This window comes from Pan troglodytes, chromosome 13 (genome assembly GCF_028858775.2).
Source record: "Pan troglodytes isolate AG18354 chromosome 13, NHGRI_mPanTro3-v2.0_pri, whole genome shotgun sequence".
Taxonomy (NCBI): domain Eukaryota; kingdom Metazoa; phylum Chordata; class Mammalia; order Primates; family Hominidae; genus Pan; species Pan troglodytes.
The window spans coordinates 60861374-60885400 of NC_072411.2; the positions used below are offsets into that span (position 1 = coordinate 60861374).

General features: G+C 44.5%; 2 pseudogenes; both read left to right on the forward strand.

Moving 5' to 3' along the window:
* The first annotated feature begins 8266 nt into the window (after positions 1-8266).
* LOC100608416 (putative gustatory receptor clone PTE01) lies at positions 8267-14223 on the forward strand (annotated as a pseudogene).
* Positions 14224-20112: 5889 nt separating this feature from the next.
* Positions 20113-22979, forward strand: LOC134808029 (olfactory receptor 7E24-like; annotated as a pseudogene).
* Positions 22980-24027: the final 1048 nt, after the last annotated feature.

Consider the following 24027-nt stretch of genomic DNA (forward strand, 5'->3'; position numbering starts at 1 on the left):
GTGGGAACATGTGGTGTTTGGTTTTCTGTTCCTGTGTTAGTTTGCTGGGAATGATGGTTTCCAGCTTCATCCATGTCCCTGCAAACGACATGAACTCATCTTTTTTATGGCTGCATAGTATTCCATGGTATATATGTGCCACATTTTCTTTATCCAGTCTATCATTGATGGACATTTAGGTTGGTTCCAAGATTTTGCTATTGTGAATAGCCCACAGTAAACATATGTGTGCATGTGTCTTTATAATAGAATGATTTATAATCCTTTGGGTATATACCCAGTAATGGGATTGCTGGGTCAAATGGTATTTCTAGTTCTAGGTCCTTGAGGAATCACCACACTGTCTTCCACAGTGGTTGATCTAATTTACACTCCCACCAACAGTGTAAAAGCATTCCTATTTCTCCACATCCTCTCCAGCACCTGTTGTTTCCTGACTTTTTAATGATCACCATTCTAACTGGCATGAGATCATATCTCATTGTGGTTTTGATTTGCATTTCTCTAATGACCACTGCTGATGAGCTTTTTTTTCATGTTTGTTGACTGCATAAATGTCTTCTTTTGAGAAGTGTCTGTTCATATCCTTCACCCACTTTTTGATGGGGTTGATTTTTTATTTCTTGTAAATTTGTTTAAGTTATCTTTTTTTTTTTTTTGAGACAGAGTCTTGCTGTGTCACCCAGATTGGAGCACAGTGGCTCAATCTTGGCTCACTGCAACCTCCACCTGCCCGATTCACACCATTCTCCTGCCTCAGCCTCCCAATTAGCTGGGACTACAGGCGCCCGCCACCAACCCTGGCTAATTTTTTTGTATTTTTAGTAGAGACAGGATTTCACCATGTTAGCCAGGATGGTCTTGATCTCCTGACCTCGTGATCCACCTGCCTTGGCCTCCCAAAGTGCTGGGATTACAGGCGTGAGCCACCGTGCCTGGCCACTGTTTAAGTTCTTTGTAGATTCTGGATATTAGCCCTTTGTCAGATGGCTAGATTGCAAAAATTTTCTCCCATTCTGTAGGTTGCCTGTTCACTCTGATGATAGTTTCTTTTGCTGTGCAGAAGCTCTTTATTTTAATTAGATCCCATTTGTCGATTTTGGCTTTTGTTGTCATTGCTTTTGGTGTTTTAGACATGAAGTTGAAGGGGCCATTCGCGGTGGCTCACACCTGTAATCCCAGCAGTTTGGGACGTCAAGATGGGTGGATCACCTGAAGTCAGAAGTTCAAGACCAGCCTGGCTGATGTGGTGAAACCCCTTCCCTACTAAAAATATTAAAAAATTAGTCAGGTATGGTGGCAAATGCTTATAGTCCCAGCTACTCGGGAAGCTGAGGCAGGAGAATCACTTGAACCCAGGAGGTGGAGGTTGCAGTGAGCCGAGATCACACCACTGCACTCCAGCCTGGGTGACAGAGTGAGACTCCGTCTCAAAAAAAAAAAAAAAAAAAAAAAAAAAAGTTGAAAGTAGGCACAAGCTGCCAGGGGAGCCAATTCTGTGCATTTTTTATTTGACATTGCAGTAAAAGCTTGCAGAGAAAGCTTTCTACTCAACATCAGTGTCTTTTTTCTTTTAAGTCTCCAGAGAAAATGACTAACCAGGAAAGATTTTTTTTTAAACTTGTTTTCATTTTCCCTGGGCCAAACTAAGTATTCCTGAGAGAAAACAAACCTTCCCAAGGAATCCAGACTTGGCTCATGATATCTAATACTGAGTGAATTAACATTTTTTTCCTACCAAGGGGAGTAGAAAACAGCCTATAAGAGAATTCATGTTGGTTCCTAGTTAATCTTTAGCTTTACAGTGAGTTAAGCTGTCTTTTCTCCTTAATGATTTAAGTATCCCATACTAAGCTTTCCTGTCAAATAAACTAAAAGTCTGGTTTTATTCTGTTTGGAAGTTTGTAACTAAATATTTATCTATGGTCTGAAGAAAGAGGGAAAAGTCAAGTCGGTTGTGATAGAAAGTGTTTCCACACCCATCAGCAGAAAGTGTTGAAAATGGTGCTATAGTTATTGCTCTAGTAAATGCTCAAGTCTGCCAATGAAGGAGGATTTATTTGTTTTTCCAACAATGTCCACTTAATTTTCTCTAATTTTTATTCTACTTTGCTAATCAAGGCTTCAGCATGATCAGAGACTGCATTGGATCTAATCTAGAAATCTGTGGGGTGAGGGAAGCCCTTGAAAGCAAGCAGTGGCGGTCCTTGATAGAATGGAGTGAGTCCTCAATTATCTATGTAGCTAGAAAGGGAAAGGTTAGTGAAGAAAACCGCAGATAATATAGAAATCCTTTTTATTTCTTTTGGCTTCTCATACACACACACACACACACACACACACACACACACACACGTTTATATCACACAGCAATGTGCCATGGTTGCAGGTTGTTTACCGGGTCCGGAGGAGGATTTTGCCAGGACTGCTTTCGTTTCTCCTTGGAATCTTCAGAGAGGGGAGAGAGGGTTGTGTTGGGATTTGGGGGTTCTTCGGGTGAACTTGAGAGAACTACTAAGGTCTCTTGAGTAGAAACGTTTATATTACACTTTAAACCAGGTAAATTATTTTCCTATTGTTGCTGTAACCAATTGCCACAAATATAATGGCTTTTAAAAACACACATATTGGATATCTTACAGTTCTGGAGATCAGATGCCCAAAATGGGTCTTGCAGGCTAAAATCAAGGTGTTGGCAGGTCTGTGTTCCTTTCTGGAGGCTCTAGAAGAGGATCTATCTTCCTGCCTTTTCCAGCTTCTAGTGCCACATGCATGCCCCATTTTCTTTTCTTTCTTTCTTTTTTTTTTTTTTTTTTTTTTTTTTGAGACAGAGTCTTGCTCTGTCTCCCAGGCTGGAGTGCAGTGGTGCAATCTTGGCTCACTGCAACCTCCACCTCCCAAGTTCAAGCAATTCTCCCACCTCATCCTCCTGAGTAGCTGGGATTACAGGTGCACATCCCCATGCCCAGCTAATTTTTGTATTTTTAGTAGAGATGGGGTTTCACCATGTTGGCCAGGCTGGTCTCAAGCTCCTGACCTCAGGTGATCTGCCCACCTCAGCCTCCCAAAGTGCAGGGATGACAGGCGTGAGCTGCCGCCCTGGCCTCATGCCCCCATTTCCAACAAGCATCACTCCAACTCCTGCTTCTGTTATCATGTGTCCTTTTTCTGACTTTGATCCCCTTGTCCCTCTTCAAAAGACACCCGTGAATAAAGCAGGCCTACTGGACAATCTGTATAATCTTGCCATGTCAACATCTTAATTTAATCATGTTAGCAAAGTCTCTTTTGCCATGGAAGGTAACATAGTCACAGATTTCAGGGCTAAGAACGTAGACATTGTTCAGGCTACCACACCAAGACCAGCCAGGTTTTCTCAAACCTGGGGCTGATCCTGGTCTTCAGTCACCAGAGCAAGTTTAACCTGGGCTAGGGCTTTTAGGGGTTCAGGCTACCGCAGCACACCATAGCACCTTCTGCTAGGTCCTTCACCCACTTCATGGCCTGCTTCTGGCTCTAATGCATCCAAGCAGCTGGAATGTAATTAAGCAGCTGTGGGAAAGAGCTCTCAAGTCACTGCAAAATACTTGTAGCCTCAGCGTAATAGATATGGTGAATAAGCATAAAGGGCAACATAATGAAAATGTATTTCTATTTTTGTCTCCCACTGTCTTTTTTTTATTATTATTATTATTTTTCTCAGATATTTACTCTGAGAACCTGGTTGACCTCCAGCAGGTAAAATTCACAAAAGTAACTGGGTCCCTCTGGAGTTTTCTTCTCAGACTTGTTCACACAGAGCCTCCAGCAGGTCATCAATTACAGTTCTGGTTTACCTGCCTGGCATAGGTTCCACTGTCTTTTTAAAACTTGTTCAGGGAAGGGGTGATCCTGCCCCTGCCTCCATGAGTGTAGGCCTCAACTGGGAGCACTGTTAATATTTCAAGCAGGAGAGTTCTTGGGTTACTGGGATATAGAGCATCTCAGGCCCTTGTCCTCTAAATGCCAAGAGTATCCTCCCTGCCAATCATTGTGACAATCAAAACACACTCCAACATATTTCCGAATGATCTCTAGGGAGGTGGTACTGCCAGAAAACCCGGGCAGCCCCATGACTTCGTTCATTCTCAGGTCCTCAGGGAGTAATTGTTTCATGGTCCCAGCAGGTCTTTACTCAGCCATTAGAATACCTGATCCAGTGTGAAACCCAAAACTCCCAGGGGTTTAGGGCTGCTGTTGGGGAATATCCGCAGGAGGGAAGGGAACTTTCAAAGTTAGCCCACTCCCTCATCCCTGCTTACTCACCTGAGTGGGCAAAACTGGGGAAACGGAATCAGAGAAGTTTCTGAGTTTCTTATTGATGGCTTGATCACAAACCACTTTTTCTTTTGTGGAAAGTTTTGTGGGTTTTTAGAGTCCCATCACTGAGAATGCATCCACCCTCAAGGCCATGCCCGCTTGACCCCTGGTTCCGTGGTACCCCACCCCATCCCACACACAGGCCTCACCCCCCTCTAGGGTAGGGAGTTCAGAAGTCAGGACACTGCTTCTTCATTCTGCGTATGGCAGCCCAGAGGCTCACTTTGGAATATCACATCTATTGCAGCTTGTTACCTAGTGGAAACTTCCATTTTAACATTCTATTGTAGTCAAGAATTAAGACAATTATTTCAAAACAAATCATTTATAGCTGATTCTTCCATGACTGAGGACCTCTGGGTGTCTGAGTTTCCACAGCATTGTCAAGTACATACAACTCACTTTTATAAGCTAATAACTTTCCAAACTGAATTTTGAAGACAATACTTGAAATGCCCTTTTGTCTGGAAGAATGTGTAAGACATTTTTTTTCTCCAGTTTTGACTCTGTTCTCACTGTGATGAATTCTGAAAGCTTTCTTAACCTTGCTGCTTTATTTTCCAGTCCCCTCAAAATGGAGATTTGGGGACCCACAGGTAACTTCTCATTCATGTTGTTTTCTGACTTTAAAAAAGCATTTTAAAATGTCTGGAACATAGAAGAGTGAATGACTCAAATCTGATGAAAATATAATGACCTGTTTTGCTTCTACATGTAGCATTTCACTGCTTACAACACATCTACACATAGATTTTCTTTTTTGATTTTCTTTTTAGATTTTCTTTTTTGAGGTAAAGAGGAGGCAAGTCTTATTTTATAGATGAAGTGTTCACAGTGGACAAATAAGTAGGTATTATTATCATCCCCAAGAAACTAAGGCTCAGAAAAGTTAAGTGATTTACCCAAAGTCACACAGCCAGTAAGTGTGCCCTCAAGATACATGCCCTTCTTGCTGTGCCATACATCTAGCCTTCTCTCTTGAACTAGAACCTGATCAGTTGCTCATAAAACACTTTAATATTCACCCTATATGGGAAAGGAAAGGTTTGGGTCTCTCTGTTTTATTGAATGTTAATGCCAGCAGAAAGCCAGATGGCCAAAAGGAGTAGTTTTTTATGGTTCTCAATTTTGGCATTGAAGGGCAAGTGAATAGGAACATGAATTTGAGGAAATAGCAGTGCAAGTCTTCCCACGAGGCATCACAGGTCTTTGTGAAATGAGTACTTTGGGACCAATCAAGCCAAGATAAACACTGAATCATTTCAAGTGAGACAAACACAATCCCCGTGTCTCTATTTTGCTAATTAGGAGCCCAGAGCACAAAGCTCACAGGACTGGTGGTGTCAGATTAAATTCTGGAGCATTCCCATAAACATTTCCAGAGACCTCCCCTGCCCTTTGTCAACTGCACATTAAACAGCTTTCTCAGCCCAAGGAGCCTCTTCCTTTGCAGACCTCCTGCTGGGTGAGACCTTCTACCGAGGATTTCTCTCTTTACCTTTAGTTTTTGGAAAGCCCTTAGCTCCATTTGTTACAGTTATGTTCTGCCTGAGTACTCAGACTTCCCCTAGTCCTTTGTACCTGAAGTTTTATAGCTCTTCTTCACTCTTCTACCCTGTCTAGCACTTCATAAAGCTGTGTTCTTTGTTGCCTTTATGTACATTCAAATACTACTACTATCCAGGCTTTATAAATCACTGAGTTATGGAAACCAACTGTGTAATGCACATTCAGATGATGATGTTTTACTGGTCACAGGAGATTCTTAAGGGCAAAGTATTTAGCATTAGCACCCAAAGTGGCAAAGACTGGTTAATACTATTCAGAGGACCCTATCTAAGAGATTGAGGTGGTGATTATAATGGGGAAGAAGTAAAAAAAAGACAAGGTAAGCTTCAAATCTCCACAATTCCCCACAAGGAAACCTCTCTTCTCTGAGCTCTATAACATCACTTCAAAGCAATTTTACAGCATAAATTATTCTGGTCAGTATGATAATAATAACGTCATGCCCTTCAGAGCAATTGATGATGGAGTTTTTCCCTGGGATCATGGAAAAACTCATCCCCAGTGGCTATTTACCATCAAAGTGGGTAATATACAGACTTGAGGTTTACAGAAGCAGGTCTGCATTATCCAGGGATGGAGTTCACGCCAACCTGAGTAGCGGCTCTTTCAGATTGTCAGCGAAAAAAGCTTAAATATCCTGCTTTCAAATTCCAACAGTACCTAACCCGTCCACGTTGTTGGGGTTGCTGCCAGCTGAGGACAGCTGGTTCACCTGATTGGACCTGAAAGGTGCTTTCTTTCCTATCAGCTTAGCCCATGAGAGGCAGAAGCTGCTTGTCTTTCAGTGGGATGATCCGGAGTCAGGTGTCACTAGTCAGTACACTTGGACCGGGCTTCCCCAAGGGTTCAAGAACTCCCCCACCATCTTCGGGGAGGCGTTGGCTCGAGACCTCCAGAAGTTTCTCACCAGAGACCTAGGCTGCGTTTTGCTCCCCGAGGTTGATGACCTTCTGCTGGGACACCCCACTACAGTGGGGTGCGCCAAGGGAACAGATGCCCTACACCAGCACGTGGAGGACTGTGGGTATAAGGTGTCCAAGAAGAAAGCTCAGATCTGCCGATAGCAGGTACGCTGCTTGGGATTTACTATCCGACGGGTCAGAACGCAGCCTGGGATCAGAAAGAAAGCAGGTCATTTGCAATCTAGCGGAGCCTAAGAGCAGAAGGCAGGTGAGAGAATTCTTAGGAGCTGTGGGGTTTTGTTGACTGTGGATCCCAAACTTTGCAGTAATAGCCAAGAATTTGTATGAGGTCACAAATGGGGTGGGGACCGGGAAACTTTGGAATGGGGATCCCAACAACAGCAAGATTTTCATGAGTTAAAGGAAAAACTTCTGGTAGCTCCAGCCCTGGGGCTACCTGATCTGACAAAGCCTTTTCCATTGTATGCATCAGAGAGAGAAAAGATGGCAGCTGGACTTTGAACCCAAACTGTGGGGCCCTGGCTGAGGCCGGTGGCCTACCTCTCTAAACAACTAGACGGGGTTTCTAAAGGATGGCCCCCCTGTTTGAGGGCCTTGGCAGCAACTGCCCTGCTAGGACAAGAAGCAAATAAGCTGATTCTTGGGCAAAACCTGAACATAAAGGCCTCCCATGCTGTGGTGACTTTAATGAATACTAAAGGACATCATTGGCTAACGAATGCCAGACTCACCAAGTACCAAACTTTGCTCTGTGAAAATCCCCGTATAACCATTGAAGTTTGTAACACCCTACACCCCGCCACCTTGCTCCCGGTATCAGAGAGCCCTGTGGAGCCTGACTGTGTAGAAGTGTTGGACTCAGTTGACGCTGGCAGACCTGACCTCTGGGACCAGACTTGGGCATCAGTAGACTGGGAACTGTACGTGGATGGGAGCAGCTTCTTCAACCCCCAAGGAGAGAGAGGTGCAGGGTATGCCGTGGTAACTCTGGACACTGTTGTTGAAGCCAGATCGTTGCCCCAGGGCACTTCAGCCCAGAAAGCTGAACTCATTGCTTTCATTCGGGCCTTAGAACTCAGTGAGGGTGAGACTGTAAACATTTACACTGATTCTCGGTATGTCTTTTTAACCCTTCAAGTGCATGGAGCATGATAGAAAGAAAAGGGCCTATTGAACTCTGGGGGAAAAGACAGAAAATATCAACAAGAAATCTTGCAATTATTAGAAGCAGTATGGAAACCCCACAAGGTGGCAGTTGTGCATTGCAGAGGACACCAGCGAGCTTCCACCTTGCTGCCTTTGGGGAATTCCCACGCTGCCTCAGAGGCTCGAAAAGCAGCATCTGCCCCCTTCCGGGCATCAGTGCTCCCTCAAGCACCTGATCTTGGACCTATTTCTAAAGAAGAAAAGGACTTTCTCCAGGTAGAGGGAAGGACAAGTGATGCAGGAAGGATGGATTCGGTTACCAGATGGGAGAGTAGCTGTGCCACAGCTGCGAGGAGCTGCAGTTGTACTGGCTGTGCATGAAACCACCCATGTAGTTCAGGAGTCACTGGAAAAGTTGTTAGGCCGGTATTTGTACATCTCGCATTTGTCAGCCCTCGCCAAAACGGTGAGGTAATGGTGTGTTACCTGCCAACAGCATAATGCGAGGCAAGGTCCAGCCGTTCCACCCAGCATACAAGCTTACGGAGCAGCCCGCTTTGAAAATCTCCAGGTAGACTTCACAGAGATGCCAAAGTGTGGAGGTAACAAGTATTTACCAGTTCTTGGGCGTACCTACTCTGGGTGGGTGGAGGCTTATCTAACACAAACTGAGAAAGCTCATGAAGTAACCCCTGTGCTTCTTCGAGATCTCATTCCTAGATTTCGACTGGCCTTATGGATCGGCTCAGATAACGGGCCTGCGTTTTTGGCTGCCTTGGTACAGAAGATGGCAAAGGCATTGGGGATCACACGGAAACTGCATGCCGCCTCCCGGCCTCAGAGTTCCAGAAAGGTGGAGCAGATGAATCGGACTATCAAAAATAGTACTATTGTCTTCCCCGCTGGATATTTAAAACAACACCACAAGCAAGGGGCGTCAAACCATCTGCTAAATTTGAGGGAACGTTATCCTCTCCCCACTCCCCCGGCCCCAGATATTAGAGACAATAACACAGGGGTAATGTACACCCACTGCTTTATTGGGAGTAATATCATCCTGTCCCTTCTTGGATATTAGGAACATTATTACATTGTGCGTGAATGCCTGTCCCGAAAATCAATGGAATGTCATCCTGTGCCTCCATGGCTATGACGAACAATATCACGGGGGATGTACAACTTCTAAGATATTGGCAGTGATATCATCCTCTCCCCTCTGGAAGTTAGGGACAATATCACAGGGGTAGTGTACAGCCTCTGAGATGTTGGAACTAATATCATCCTCCCGCCCACTGGATATTAAAAACCATATCACAAGGGGCGTGTACACACACTTTGATATTGGTATTAATACCATCGTCTCCCTCTTTGGATAATCCGTGCCATATTTCAGGTGGGGTATACACCACCTACAATATTGGAAGTAATATGATTTTCTCCACCCCCCGGATATCAGAAACAATATCACAGGGGGGTGTCAACAACCCCTGCGATATTTGCAGTCATATCATCGTCTCCTCTTACGAATATTAAGAACAATATCGTAGGGGTGGGGGGTGTACACCCCCTTTCATATTTGATATCATCCTCTTCCCCCCTGGATATTAGGAACAATATCAGGAAGGGATGTACAGATCCTGTGAACTTTGCTGTCATATAATTGTCTCTCCCCTAGATATTAGGACAAATGTCACTGGGGATGTGAACAGCCCTGCGATATTGGGAGTAGTATCATCCTCTCCCCCCTTGCATATTGGGAACAACATCATAGGTGGGGTGTACTGCCTCTGCGATATTGGGAGTACAATTATCCTCTCTTCCCCTGGACATTAGGAAGGGTATCAGAGGGGGAGGGTGTACATTCTCTGCGATATTCAACGTAACCTTATCCTCTCCCTCCCAGGGTATTCAGAACAATAGGACAGGAGGGATGTACACCCCCTGCGATATTGAGAGTCATATCATCCTCTTTTGCTCTGGATATTAAAAACAATATCACAGGGTTATGTACACCCCCTGCGACATTGGGAGTAATATCATCCTCTCTCCTTGTAGATATTAGGAAGAGTATCACAGGGCTGTGTAAACCCCCTGCGGTATTGGGAGTAATATCATCCTCTCTCCCTCTGGATATTAGGAAGATTTTCACAGGGGTGTGTACTCCCCCTGCGATATTGGCAGTAATATCGTCCTCTCCACTCAGGAAATGACTAAAAGGTCACGGGGGTTGTACTCCCCCTGCGATATTGGAAGTAATGTCATCCTCCCCAAACCTGGATGTTAGCAACAAGATCACAGAGGGGGTGTACACACCCACCTTGCGACATTGGAAATAATAATGATCCTCTCCCCACCTAGATATTGGGAAAGATATCACAGCGCGAGTATACATTTCTGACACAGTTGGAAGTAATATCATTCTTTTCATTTCTGGATATTAGGAAGAATATCACAGGGGTGCTGTACAATTACTTCGATATTGGGAGTAATATCATCCTCTATTTTCCTGGATATTGGGCCCAAAAACACAAAAAGGTGTACAAACCCTGCGATATTGGGAGTAACAGCACACTCTCCTTCCCCGGATGTTAGAAAACAATATCATCAGGGCTGAACACCCCCTGCGATAATGGGAGTCATATTGACTCTTTCACAGGCCATTTGGAACAATATCACAGGGGGTGTTTACAAACAGGGGTGGTGTACACCCCCTGGGATATTGGGAGTAACATCATTCTCTCCACCTCCGGATATTAAGAACAATATCCTGGCGGGAGGTGATACACCCCCAGTGATATTGGGAATAATGTCATCCTCTCCTTCCCTGTATTCGGAACAATATCACAAGGGGGTGTACACCTTCCATGATATTGGAAGCAATAAAGCAATATCATCCTCTCCCTCACTGGATATTAGAAAAAAATATCACTCACGGTGTACACCCACTGTGATATTAGGAAGAATATTACAGGGTGTACACCCACTCTGACTTTAGGAGAAATAGTTCCCTCAAATGTCACAAATAATTCCACAGGATACACACTGATATCTCCCTAGGATATTACAAATGCTATCACAGGGTGTACACCCACTGTGATAACAGGAGTGATATCTCCCTAGGATATTATGAGTAACATCACAGAATGTACACCTATGGTGTGCACCCACGGTGACATTAGGTGTAATATCAACCCAGGACATAACCAATAAGACCACAGGGAGTACATACATGATGTACACCCACAGTGATGTTATGAGAACTATCTCCCTAGGTTAATACGAATAACATCGCAGAGTGGACACACATGGTATACACCCACTGTGGCACTGGGACTAATAATTTTCTAAGATATTACGAATAGCATCACAGAATAGAAACACATGGTGTACACCCACTGTAACACAAGGTGTAATTTCTCCCTAGGATATTACGAGTAACATCTCAGTGCGTACACACATGGTAAACACCCACTGTGACATTAAGGGTAATATCCCCCTAGGATATTACCAAAAACATCACAGGGTGTCCACCCATGGTGTACACGCTCTGTGATGTTAGGGATAATAACTCCCTAGGATATGATGAATAATACCACAGGGTGTACAGAAACTGTGATATTAGAGGTAATATCGCTCTAGGATATTATGAATAATATCACAGGGTGTACACCCACTGTGATACTGGGAGCAATATCTCTCTAGGATAGTACAAATAATATCACAGAGTGGACACCCACTGTGATATTAGGAGAAATATCTCTCTGGGATATTACAAATCATATCACAGAGTGTACACACGTGGTGTACATCCACTTTGATATTAGGAGTAATATCTTCCTAGGACATTACAAATAACATCGCAGAGTGTACACCCACTGTAATATTAGGAATCGTATTTCCCTAGGTGATTACAAATACTATCACAGGGTGTACACCCACTGTGATATTAGGAGTAATATCCTCCTAGGGTATTACAAATAATTTCACAGTGTGTACACACATGGTGTACACTCACTGTGATATTAGGAGTAATATCTACCTAGTGGATAACAACTAACATCGCAGGGTGTACACCCACCTTGATATTAGCTGTAATATTTTTCTAAGTTGTTACAAATAAGATCACAGGGTGTGCAAACATGGTGTACTCTCGCTGTGATATCAGGAGTCGTATCCCTGTAATATATTATGAATAATATCACAGGTCGTACACCCACTGTATTATTAGGAGTGATATCTCTGTAGGATATTACAATTAATATCACAGGGTGTAGAGCCACCGTGATATTAGGAGCAATATTACAAATAATATCACAGGGTGTACGCCCACTCTGCTGTCAGGAGCAATATCTCCCTAGGATATCAAAAATCCTATCACAGGGTGTCTAATCTCTGCCTTCCAGGTTCTAAGGGATTCTCCTGCTTCAGCCTCCCGAGTAGCTAGGGTTACCCGCCAGCACGCCCGGCTAATTTTTTTTTATTTTCACTGGAGACGGGGTTTCACCACGTTGGCCAGGCTGGTCTGGAACTCCTGACCTCAGGTGATCCATCAGCCTCGGCCACCCAAAGTGCTGGGATTACAGGTGTGAGCCATGGCGCTCGGCCAAGAGTTATATATTCAATTCATTTGGAAACACAGCTCCCATATTTGAGTGTGCATGTACTTTTATGAAGAAATGATGTCAGAAAACCTAAGGATGATAATAAATATGAAAAGTAACAGGCATGTGAAAAGGTGTTCCGATTGAGAACTCTAAGGTTCGATTTCGTTTTTAGATAATGGGGTCCTAGCTCTTGTGTCGTCCTTTTACATATTCTACGTCAAAGGAATTTGTAGCACGGTGTCAGAATAAAACAGAGTGTATTTCACTGCTTCTTAATTTCTTTCAATTAGACTGAGATCTTTTTCTTAAAGAGAGAAGGACATTTTCATTGCATTGTATTTTTTCTGAAAAGAGTAGGCCGTATTTTACTGAGATCACGGATTTGGTCTTCTAATATTCTTCAGTGGATTTTCTCTAAAGTAGTATGCACAGAAAGACTTGTATAGCAAAACAGTAAACCACGTAATAATTCTGAGATTTTTGGATTTGTCACAACTGAGAAACATTGCTGGCGGTGTATGGTCTGCAAGTGTGAAAATGTTCCTTGTGAGTTGCTTGCATCCAGCATTAAGGGCTGGTTTTTATCTTTTATTTTTCCAATCCTCTTTCCTTCTCAAGGTGTCCAAGACACACGGAGCCACGGAATCTCACAGGTGTCTGAGAATTCCTCCTCCTGGGACTCTCAGAGGATCCAGAACTGCAGCCGGTCCTCGCTTTGCTGTCCCTGTCCCTGTCCATGTATCTGGTCACGGTGCTGAGGAACCTGCTCAGCATCCTGGCTGTCAGCTCTGACTCCCCTCCACACCCCCGTGTACTTCTTCCTCTCCAACCTGTGCTGGGCTGACATCGGTTTCACCTCACCCATGGTTCCCAAGATGATTGTGGACATGCAGTCGCATAGCAGAGTCATCTCTCATGCGGGCTGCCTGGCACAGATGTCTTTCTTGGTCCTTTTTGCATGTATAGAAGACATGCTCCTGACTGTGATGGCCTATGACAGCTTTGTAGCCATCTGTCACCCTCTGCACTACCCAGTCATCATGAATCCTCACCTCTGTGTCTTCTTCGTTTTGGTATCCTTTTTCCTTAGCCTGTTGGATTCCCAGCTGCACGGTTGGATTGTGTTACAATTCACCATCATCAAGAATGTGGAAATCTCTAATTTTGTCTGTGACCCCTCTCAACTTCTCAAACTTGCCTGTTCTGACAGCGTCACCAATAGCATATTCATATATTTTGATAGTACTATGTTTGGTTTTCTTCCCATTTCAGGGATCCTTTTGTCTTACTATAAAATTGTCCCCTCCATTCTAAGGATGTCATCGTCAGATGGGAAGTATAAAGCCTTCGCCACCTGTGGCTCTCACCTAGCAGTTGTTTGCTGATTTGATGGAACAGGCATTGGCATGTACCTGACTTCAGCTGTGTCACCACCCCCCAGGAATGGTGTGGCGGCGTCAGTGATGTACGCTCTGGTCACCCCCATGCTGAACCTTTTCATCTACAGCCTGAGAAACAGGGACATACAAAGTGCCCTGCGGAGGCTGCGCAGCAGAACAGTGGAATCTCATGATCTGTTCCATCCTTTTTCTTGTGTAGGTGAGAAAGGGCAACCACATTAAATCTCTGCATCTGCAAATCCTGCCCCTTAGTCACATTCTTTTTGTGGCTTGATGGCTTTTATTCCTTTCTGCATTTCCTTTGTGAACATTGCTTTCTTCGTTATGCCTTTAACTGGAATGGGTGAGTATTCTGGGATCCTCTGTTTAGCAGGAACCTCATGACAGAATCCTCTATACCTAGGCGGCCTCTTTTAGTTTCTGAGCAATAACCCTGTCATCCAGGTGGAATCACAACCATCTTTTTATATACACGAAGTCCTCTCTTCATTTTGGAATTCCCTGAAGACTGACTTTATGGAAACAATGTACAGCAGGTCCTCCAACACCACTGGTTGTTCAAAGTTGTGTAGTTATACTGTTGATGAAAAATAAGTGGTTTCACTATACATCATTTTGCTTCAAGGTGAAGTTTCCAAGAGACTTTCAAAGATGTTAAGTGAGGACATACTGTAAATCAAATTCATATCCTCTTCCAGAGTTCATGTGGAATTTCTTTATAAACTGCTTCTAGAGAATCGATTTAGGCAGGTTAGGTGTACAGATCCAGGTCGCCGTTCCTCAATCTTGGCTTTGAGTCAAATCACCTGGGGAGCTTACAAATGGTGAGGCCTGGGTCTCAATACCTGAGGTTCTGATTTCCTTGCACCTATGTGAGTATGTGGATTTTTTTTCTTTTTCTTTTAAACCACCAGAGGTGGTTCCAATGACGAAGTTTTCAGAGGCATCAAGCTCCAATGAGTAAGAACAGAAATTAATTGTGATATGATTTCCTCAAATATTATCTTCAAATGCGTTGTCCATCAACAGCATACAAATGTTTAGTATGCTGTTTTTTCTTACCATTTCGCATTTTCTATTTCTTTCTTTTCCTTTCTTTTTTTTTTTTTTTTTTTTCGAGTCAGAGTTTCACTCTTGTTGCCAGGGCTGGAGTTCAATGGCAAGGTCTCGGCTCACTGCATCCTCTGCCTCCCGTATTCAAGCAAGTCTCCTGTCTCAGCCTTCCAAGTAGCTGGGATTACAGGCATGCGCTACCATGCCCGGCTAATTTTTTTTTTTTTTTTTTTTGTATTGTTAGTAGAGACAGTGTTTCTCCGTTTTGGTCAGGCTGGCCTTGAACTTCCGACCTCAGGTGATCCGCCTGCTTCCGCCTCCCAAATTGCTGGGATTACAGGTGTGAGCGACCGCGCCCAGCCACCACTTAGCATGTACATTTTACATTTGTTGAAGTTATAGATTTATACACACATTGATTGCTGCTTTGTTATACACTTGCATATACCTAAGATGGGAAATAGAAAAGAATAAAATGGGCACAGTATCCCTGAAGTTTCACATTCCGAGACATTTTAAAAATATTTGCTCTTTAGAAATTTGTTTCAATTAAGGAACTGTGGTATACACACCCAATGAAGTATTATTCAGCCTAAAAAGGAAGAAAATCCTCTCTGCTGCAGACAAAATGGATGAGATTGCATGTCTGTATATTAAATGAAAGAAGCCAGGCACAGAATGACAAATATTTCATGTCCTCACTTCTATGTAGAAAGAAAAAAGGAAACCTTGGCCAGGTGTGGTGGCTCAGGCCTGTAATCCCAGCACTTTGGGAGGCCGAGTCGCACGGATCACTTGAGTCCAGGAGTTCGAGACCTGCCTGGCCAACAAGGTGAAACCCCGTCTCTATGGAAAACACAAACAATTAGCCGGGCGTGGTGACGCGTGCCTGTAGTCTCAGCTACTGGGAGGGCCGAGGCCCAAGAAGCGCTTGAACTCGGGAGGCGGAGGTGGCAGTGGGCCCGGATTGTGCCTGTGTACTCCAACCTGAGCAATAGAAAGAGACGCCATCACACACCTACACACAAAAGGAATCTCAGGAAGGTGGAAAGTCTAAAGGTGGTTAGCAGACGCTAGGAAGAAAAGGGGTGGGATGGGGAATGAAGAGAAGGGGATAATTGGGTCCCAAAATACAGAAAGATGGAATAAGTGAGTTCTAGTGTTTGACAGCACAGTATGAAAATTTTAGTTCACAAGAATTTCTTGCATATTTCCAGATGCTTTGGTAAGAAGCTTCCTAACTTTCTCCTTATGCTGGTTTCTCAGCTATTCTCTTTCTGCTCTTGAAATCATGCTGGTTTTTTTGTTTTTGGTTTTTTGTTTTGAGACAGAGTTTTGCGCTTGTTTCACAGGCTGGAGTGTAATGGCGCAATCTTGGCTCACCGCAACCTCTGCCTCCTGGGTTCAAGCGATTGTCCTGCCTCCACCTCCCAAACAGCTGGGATTACAGGCATGCCCCAGCACGCCCAGCTAATGTTGTATTTGTAGTAGAGATGGAAGTTTCTTCCTGTGGGTCAGGCTGGTCTTGAACCCCTGACCTCAGGTGATCCAAACGTCTCGGCCTCCCAAAGGGCTGGGATGACAGGCGTGAGCAACCGCGTCCGGCCCATGCTGTATCCTTGTCTGTTGTCTGTTGTTGTTTGTTTGTTTTTGAGCCCAGAAATAACTTCTCCCCTATATGTTCAAATGATTTTTCACAGGAGTGCTAAGAAAGTTCATTGGTGGAAAAGTAGCCTTTTCAAGAAATGGTGTTGGAGAAACTTGATTTCCACATGCAGAAGAAGGAAGGTGGACCCTATGTCACACCAGGTGCAAAAATGAACACAAACTGGATCAAAGACCTCACCCCCAGTGCTGAAAGTATAAAATGCCTCAAAGAAAACATTGGCCACACTTTCACGACATCAGATTGGGCAATGCTTTCTGGGATATGACACCAAAAGCATAGGCAACAAAAGAAAATTGGATTCCTTGGATGACATCTAAATGACAGACACTTTCGTGCATCAGCAAACACTGTGAACTCAGTGAAAAGATAACCCCTGGATTAGGAAAAAGATTTGCAAATCATATCTCTGAAAAGAGGCTGATATCCATCATATATAAAGAAGAGCTAGAACTAAACAACAAGAAACCCAAAGCACCCCGTTAACAATGGTCAGAAGACTCGAGTAGACGTGTCCCTAAAGAAGATAGAGCAATGGCCAATAAGCGTCTAAAATGATGTTCAAAATCACTAATCATGGGGAAGTGCAAATCAAACCAAGAATGTGATACCACATATTAGGATGGATATGATAAACGAACAAGCCTTGGTGAAACTAGAGGGAAGTAGGAATGCTCGAATCTGATTGGAGGGAATGTAAAACCGTGAAGGAATGGGGAAAATAGTATGGCCTGTCCTGGAAAAAGTAGAAACAGAATGATCAGATGTTCCCGCAGTTGCACTTGTGGGTACCCACCAAAAAGAATTAGAAGCCAGGCGTGGAAGAGAGATTTGTACACCCATATTCATAGCAGCGTTACTCAAAACAGCCAAAATGTGGAAGCAACCCAAGGGTTCGTGGGCAGATGAATGAAAAAGCACAGTGCAGTTCATTCATACAACGGAAGACTATTCAGCCATAAAAATGCAGGCACTTCTGGCCGGTGTGGTGGCTCACGCCTGTAATCTCAGCATCTTGGAAGACCGAGGTGGGCGGATCACCCTAGGTCAGGAATTCGAGACCAGCCTGGCTATCTTGGTGAAACCCTATCTCTACTGAATATGCACAAAATTAGACGAGTGTGGTGGCGCGTGCCTATACTCCCAGCTACTCGGGAGGCTGAGCACAAGAATCGCTGGAACCCGGGAGGCGGAGGTTGCAGTGAGCCCAGATTGTGCCACTGCACTCCAGCCTGTGTGACAGAGTGAGACTCCATGTAAACACAAAACAAAACAGAACCAAATAAATAAATAAATAAATAATAAAAAACCGAAAAAGCCAGGCAGGCACTTCTGACACAGGCTGCAACATGGATGAACCTTGAAGACATTATCTCCAGTGAAACAAATACATCCCAAAAGGATAAACACGACCAGCCTCCGTGGCTCGCACCTGTAAACCCAGCACTTTGAGAGGCCGAGGCAGTCGTATCACTTCAGGTCAGCAGTTCGAGACCAGCCTGGCCAATATGGTGAAACCTCGTTTCTATTAAAACTACAAAAATTAGCTGGGCGTGGTGGCGCACGCCTGTAACCCCAGCTACACGGGAGACTGAGACACAAGAATCGCTTGGACCCACGATGTGGAGGTTGCAGTCAGCCGAGACCATGCCACTGCACTCCAGCCTGGGTGACAGAGAAAGACTGTCTCCAAAACAAAGAAACAAAGAAAATTAAACATGGTATGATTCCCCTTCTATCAAGTGTCTAGAGTAGTTAAACTCATAGAGTTGCAAAATAGAATGGTGGCCCCCGGGGTGGGCGAGAGAGAGGAATGGAGAGTTTGCTTAATGGGTGCAATTTCCATTTGGAAAGCTAAAACCGTTCTGGAGATGATGGCGGTGATGGTTGCAAAACAACGTGAATGTACCTAATGTGATTAAACTCTAAACTGAAAACTAGTGGAAATTGTAAATGTTCATACTGGCCATTCTATATGCAAGAATCTCTATTTATAATTTTTAGGATTTATACGTGTTATATTTTCCCATACTAAAAGATGAAAATTAAAGCACTTGGATCTTGAAAAAGAAAAGAAAGAAGCGAAGAATCCACACAAGCTCTCTCCTGATTAGAGGAAGAGCCCCAAAACTTCTGTGGACACTGACTTTTCCCTTCTTCTTCTTGCATGATTATGAGGAAATCCTTAGAGGTTGGGGAACTTGGGCGACTCCGGCTAATGAGGAGCTCTATGCCTTGAGACCCCCAGGCCATAGAATAGTAAATACTCAGTCTGTGCCTCCAGCCCCGCAGTGTGAGGTTGCAGTCCTGTGGGCTCCACACCCGTCACCTGTATCAGGAGGCTCATGTCTCGGCCTGTCTTCTTGCCAGCCTTGAGGACGGAGGCTGAGCCTCCCATGTGCACCACGCAGGGAGGACAGTGGACCTGTTCTCCGTGGTCATGGCCCAGCAGAGGGGAAGGGCAGTTCAGTGAGTGCCGAGGGACGGTCGGGAGCCTTGTTTGTTTCCTCATCCTCAGGACAAACGGGAGAGTGCCGTGGGCAGATGGGAGGAGACCAATGTGCAAACTGTCAGCTCAGCAGACCGTGGAGTTTCTGTTCTTGGTTGGGGTGGGGGGTCTCTCTCAGAAATCTTATTCAAAACTGTGCTTCCCTCCCCCACTGGTTGTCCTTTTCATAGATATCTCACCCACGCGAGCAGGGAATGAGTCCCTCTAAACTATTCCCTGAGAACAACAAAAAGATGATGAAGGTGATGATGAGGATAAAGAGGATGATGACAGACACCACGGCAACATGAACCCTTACTGAGGGCTTCCTAAAGGCCAGGCTCTGAGCTCTGTGGTCTATGCTACTTGTTTCATTTCATCTGCATAGTCTCCCAGTTATTAGTGCACATTTCGTGATTATTTTGCAGACTAGAAAAGGAGCAACACATTTTCATGTAACTTGTACCAGATCATGAAGTCAAAAACGGTGAAGTCCAATTTGAACCAGGCAGTCTAAGGCCAGACACATGGCATTTGGCCATTCCTCTCCCTGCATCCAACCTGCCCCCTCCAATCCTTGTCACTCAGGCCGATGCGCCTGCTCACTGTGCCCTTCCCTTTGGGGGTTCCTTGTAGACCACAGCTAGACCAGTGGGTGCCATAAGCACTGTGTCAAGTATGGAAAGGGCAGCTGAGATCACATCAAAGATTCCAGAAAGAATTGGCACAGGATCATTCGGGATGCATCTCTCCCTTGCCCCTGTTCCTGGCTTTCCTTACAGCTCTCGACTTCCTCCAAGGAGTCATCAATTCGGGGTTTGGCTTCCATTCCTATTGAGGAAGCTGGAAACCATTTCAAAAATGCTCCTCAGATGTGCCTGTGGTTAAGACCTCTGAGCTCTGTTGAAAACTTTTGGAAGCTGGGCGCGGTGGCTCGCGCCTGTAATCCCAGCACTTTGGGAGGCTGAGGCAGGCGAATCACAAGGTCAGGTGTTCGAGACCAGCCTGGCCAACATGGTGAAACCCCGTCTCTCCTAAAAAGAGAAAAAAATGAGCCAGGCGTAGTGGCGGGTGCCTGTAATCTCAGCTACTCGACAGGCTGAGGCAAGAGAATAGCTTGAACCTGGGATGCAGAGGTTGCAGTGAGCCGAGATCACTCCACTGCACTCCAGCCTGGGCAAGAGAATGAGACTCCGTCTCAAAAACAAAAACAAAAACAAAAAAGAACCCACAACATTTTGAGGGTTGGGAGACCATCAAGTTTAGTGCCCGGGACTTAGAGTCTGGCCATTAATTTTCAACACCACCCTTCCTACTTATCTGTATGGCAAGGGCTGAGACGTCCATCCTCTGAGACTCAGCACTCTCATCTGAGTTGATTTCTAGTTGATCCAATGGAAGTGAGCGATGATGAAACCGATCGTGGCTGCCCGCTGCGTGATCTCTGTGTGATGGATGCGTAAAGTCAAGGCAAAGTGAATTTTAGATACATTCGTTAATATTTTCAGCTTAAACTCCATACGGTTCGACGGAAATATCCCCTGACCTGAAGTTCTGGTTTCCCTGCATTCCAGACCGGACATTTTCTTTTGTCCTTATCTCAGTAAGTACTGAGTATTGTGAGAGGAACAAGTGAGTCTCTTTTGTTTCTGATTCCCCAGAGCCTATATCTTGCTTGGCACATAGGAGATAGCCAGAGTAAACATCTACGTGAATTATTGAATTGACACTTCCTGGTTCATAAAAATTGGCTGTCATCAGTGTGACGTCAGTGTGACAGAGCGTGTGTTTTTTGTTTATTGTTTTTTGAGACGGAGTTTTGCTCTTGTTGCCCAGGCTGGAGTGCAGTGGTGTGATCTCGGCTCACTGTAGCCTCTGCCTCCCAGGTTCAAGCCATTCTCCTGCCTCAGCCTCCCGAGTAGCTGGGACTACAGGCACGCGCCGCCAATGCTGGGCGAAGTTTTTGTGTTTTCAGTAGAGGCGGGGTTTCACCATGTTGGCCGGGATGGTCTTGATCTCCTGACCTCGTCATCCGCCCTCCTCGGCCTCCCAAAGTGCTGGGATCACAGGCGTGAGCCACCGCGTCCGGCCAAACGTTCTGATGAAAACGCTAAGTCCACCGAAGCTAAGGACAGGAGTTATAGCTTCCATGAATTTTAAAACAAGACCCACCGATTTGAGTAAGCAATTCCTCTCTTGAAGGAGAAAAGCCAGAAAACAGAATGATGAAATCACTAGGATCCAACCGGTCTGTGGAACTATTCTCTGCTTATGAACTATCAACTTTAATTTCATTTCCAGATGGCATGGGCTCAGCAGTTATACGGTGTTTACAGATGTTCTAAATCAAGGGAATTTGTATCAATCTATTCGAATAACATAAAATATTTGAGTTCTTAATTTCCTTTAATTAGGATAACCTTTTTCTTAAAGTGAAGAGAATGGTTTTATTACATAGTTTCCTTCGGTAAAGACAGGCTGTATTTTCTAGCAATTACGAATTTGTTATATAGGATGATCTGGTTCTTGGAACATTCTTGAATCTGGTGTCTCTGAGACAGGTGTGTACAACAAGAAGTGAATAACACAGAAATCAATGATGAAAGCATTAGAAGACAATTGAGTTTGTCAGAACTGCAAACTATTGCTGAGTGTGGATTGCTCTGAAATCTGAAAACATGACTTGTGAATTGCTTCTATCCAAAACGCAGACACGATGCTGGGGGTCGGTTTACTTGTTTCCGATTTCTTAACCCTCTTTTCTAGGCAAAAGTTGTCCAATCTCTACAGACCCACAGAATCTAACAGATGTCTCTATATTCCTCCTCCTAGAAACTCAGAGGATCCAGAACGGCTGTTCCTGTCCATGTGCCTGGTCACGGTGCTGGGGAACCTGCTCATCATCCTGGCCGTCAGCCCTGACTCCCACCTCCACACCTCCATGTACTTCTTCCTCTCCAACCTGTCCTTGCCTGACATCGGTTTCACCTCCACCACGGTCCCCAAGATGACTGTGGACATCCAGTCTCACAGCAGAGTCATCTCCTATGCAGGCTGCCTGACTCAGATGTCTCTCTTTGCCATTTTTGGAGGCATGGAAGAGAGACATGCTCCTGAGTGTGAGGGCCTATGACCGGTTTGTAGCCATCTGTCACCCTCTATGTCATTCAGCCATCATGAACCCGTGTTTCTGTGGCTTTCTAGTTTTGTTGTCTTTTTTTTTCTCAGTCTTTTAGATGCCCAGCTGCACAACTTGATTGCCTTACAAAGGACCTGCTTCAAGGATGTGGAAATTCCTAATTTCTTCTGTGACCCTTCTCAATTCCCCATCTTGCATGTTGTGGCACCTTCACCAATAACATAATCATGTATTTCCCCGCTGCCATATTTGGTTTTCTTCCCATCTCAGGGACCCTTTTCTCTTATGATAAAATTGTTTTCTCCATTCTGAGGGTTTCATCATCAGGTGGGAAGCATAAGGCCTTCTCCACCAGGGGGTCTCACCTGTCAGTTGTTTGCTGATTTTATGGAACAGGCATTGGAGGCTACCTCAGTTCAGATGTGTCATCTTCCCCGAGAAAGGCTGCAGTGGCCTCAGTGATGTACACGGTGGCCATCCCCATGCTGAACCCCTTCATCTACAGCCTGAGTAACAGGGATATTAAAAGTGTCCTGCGGCAGCCGCACGGCAGCACGGTCTCATCTCAATATCTTCTTATGTGTTCCATTCCTTTTGTAGTGTGGGTTAAAAAAGGCAGCAAGGTCAAATAAGAATGATGTCACAGGGTGAACACCCACTGTGATATTAGGAGTAATACCTCCCTAGGATACAGAATATACTGTCGCAGAGTATACACACATGGGGTACACCCGCTGTGATATTAGAAGTAATATCTCCCTAAAGTACGATGAAAAATATCACAGGGTGTGCACACTGTGTGATATGAGGAGTAATATTTACCCTGGATATTACGACACATATCAAGGGTGTACACACCCGGGGTACACGCACTGTGATATCAGGAGTTGTATCTCCCTAGGATATTATGAATACTATCACAGGGTATACACTATGTGTGTACATCCACTATGATATTTGAAGTAATATCTCTCTATGAGATTATAAATAACATCAAAGCTTGTACACCCCTGTGACATGTTAGGAGTAACATCCTTCCAGGGTATTGCAGATCACGCCACAACGTGTACACCTCCTGTGACGTTTTGTACACTCTTTGTGACATTAAAAGAAACATCCCGCTAGGATATTATGAATAATAAAACAGGAGGGGTACCCACATGGTGTACACCGCCTGTGTCTTCAGGAGTAACATTTCCCTAGGATATTACGAATAATATCACAGCAGGTGTACACACATGGTGTACACCCCATGTGACATTCGGAAGAGCATGCCCCTAGGATATTAGGAATAGTATCACAGGCGTTGAATACGCATTTTTAATGCATAATGTCACCCTCGGTGACATTAAAAATAACATCCCCCTTGGATATTACGAATAATATGACAGGGAGTACACCCCGTGTGACATTAGGAGTAGCATCCCCAAAGGATATAACGGATAATATCAGAGGGTGTACATGCACTGTGACCTTAGCAGTAACATCTCTTTAGGATATTACAAATAGTATCACAGGGTGTACAGGCATTGTGACATAAGTGGTAACATCCCGCTGGGATATGACGAGTCACATCACAGGGTGTACACCCCCATGACAATAGTATCAACATTCTCCTAGAATACTATGAATAATATCACAGGCGGTACAGCCCCTGTGATTTACGAGTAACATGTCTAC